The sequence below is a fragment of the Orycteropus afer genome, unplaced genomic scaffold, assembly GCF_000298275.1.
Source record: "Orycteropus afer afer isolate SDZICR_OR568_19922 unplaced genomic scaffold, OryAfe1.0 scaffold00280, whole genome shotgun sequence".
Taxonomy (NCBI): Eukaryota; Metazoa; Chordata; class Mammalia; order Tubulidentata; family Orycteropodidae; genus Orycteropus; species Orycteropus afer.
Genome location: NW_006921867.1, coordinates 4318913 through 4321432, shown reverse-complemented (window position 1 = coordinate 4321432; position 2520 = coordinate 4318913).

Here is a 2520-nt window from a genome sequence, read left to right as displayed (position 1 = left end):
CTGTAGTGATACTGCCTTGGAAACCCAAGGAGGGGTCGCTATGAGTCGGGTCCGACTCAACGGCACATTACAACAACAAAGGTATAAACTTAGACCACCAACACTTGGTGAGTCACAGCTCACATTATCTATATAATTCTTCAGATGCCACTAGTCTTGCATAGGCCCAGAGTCCTGTCTACATCACAGAATTTTATATTGATTTTGTGTTACACTCATGGGAGGAGAAAAACAGTCATGTAATTCTGAATCACCCACCATTCTTTGCAACACCAAATGATTTATGCCAATGAATTGTCAACAATTAAAAATGGAGATTTAATAAATAATAAAGCTTTATACAATTGGTTTTTATTATAAATTTTTTTTTCAAACTGTTGTTATAATTTCTCATATTTTCTTCTCTTGTTCTACCAGGCAATGTAGAATAGCTGCATATGCTCTTTCTGTGGAAAATTGCAACGATCATATGGCCTGCAGCTTCTGTAATTTCTCCACCTTTTTTTTAAATAAAACATTTGCAATTTCAACAAATAACATCAAGATGATTTTTAAGAGTAGCCTTTGAGCAAAAGATTTTTACCTGTCAGTAATCAAATTTCTAAATGTTTAAAACGTAAAATGGTTATGCAAAAAGACTGAGGCATAAACAATCTTTCAGCATTTTATGAGAGATCATGTCTCTTCCTGCTGGTGAATTCAAAATCACTTTAAGTTACTTCTTTCAACTCCTGAGAGTTTACATCTAAGCAGTCTGTCTCCAGCACTAACCAGGATCACTTCAATGCAGCAACGTTTTCATGGAACACAACATTTGCTGTCAATCAACAAGATTATAATTACAAAATAATGATGCCTTACAGACTTGTTCTAAAAATACTTTGACATCTGAATCTCTGAGAGTCAAGCTCAAACACCACAAAGAAGCTTCCAGATTAACAAGAATAACGTTCCTGAGATGGCTGATATTTAAAAAATTCTGTGTCATGCCAACCATGTGAATCTATGCTTGTTAGATCACATCTGCAAATTTAGGATATTGGCATAGAATGTGAATTGAACACAAAAAGTATCAGAAGTTTTATATCTGCTACATGAATGAAAGAAATGCTCAGTGAATCTTTGGTTACAGACATTTTTGCTTCTCATTATGTTAATGGGTTAATTACATGTGAAATCTTATTATGTTTGAATGTTTGATTAATGAATTTAAAGGTGACACTGTTACCATCCAAAGGAGTCCTATTTGTTCAGTGGTTGACGCTCTTGGCTGCTAACCAAAAGGTCAGAGGTTAGAACTCATCAGCTGCTCCATGGAAGAGGCATGTGGCAGCCTGCTTCCATAAAGATTTAGAATCTTTGAAACCTTATAAGGGAATACTACTCTGTTCTATAGGGCTGCTGTGAGTCAAAATCCACTTGACGGCAGTGCGTTTGGTTTTGATTTGGTAACATCCAGCTGTTCTGTTTTTATTTCAAAAAAGGGATTTTATAGTCTTGCCTATATGCACAATAATGGAGCACCATGAGTCTAAATATGGAACTGAAAATTTGTGTCAGTATATGTAGGTATTATTTATCTTCCTAAAGAGTTTCTTGCTCTAAGAATTTCTTACAAGAAACTCTACAGGACAATCACAATTCTGGTCAAGCTATAGGAAATTCAATGTAATTTGAATGGGTCTGTGGTTTTTCCATGCCATTAATTAATTCATTTGCTCATTCTGTATATATTAGGGAAACAACAAAAACAGTATTATGTATTGCATTCTATTGATGAGCTCATGATCTAAATATCATATCCATAGGAATAATGATGAGTTGGGAGCTCTGATGGCATAGTGCCTAAAGCATTTGACTGGTGACCAGAAGGATAGTGGTTCAAACCCACCATTCACTCCTCAGAAAGAAGATTGGACAATCTATTTCTGTAGTGATACTGCCTCAGAAACCCAAGGAGGGGTCACTATGAGTTGAATCCAATTTGACAGCAGTGAGAATGATGAGTACTTCACCATGTAACAGTTGAAAGCCAAGGTTTTGTAGGACAGCAGATTATTTTTCACCAAGTCTCAGCTTAAAAAGCCTTTTATTCAATTTTCTCACCATGTTACCTTGCTTGCAATAGAACTTAGGAAAAAATGCTCAGCTTCATGTTTAATTATTGAAATGCAAACTAAAACCACAGTGGAAAAATGCTATATACCCAAAAGTTGCCACAAATTAAAAGACTAACAGTATCAAGTGTCGGAGATAATTTGGAGCAAGCAGAATTTTTATAAAATTGGTAGGACTATAAATTGGTATAATTAATTTGGAAAACAATTTGGCATAGTGTAGTCTGGTGGCATAGTGCTTAAGGCATTTGACTGCTAAGCAAAAAGCTGGTGGTTCAAACTCAACAGCCACTTCTCAGAAGGAAGGTTGGGCAATCTATTTCCATGGAGATACCACCTCAGAAAACCAAGGAGGGGTCACTATGAGTCAGATCTCACTCGAGAGCAGTGCATTTTTGTTGTT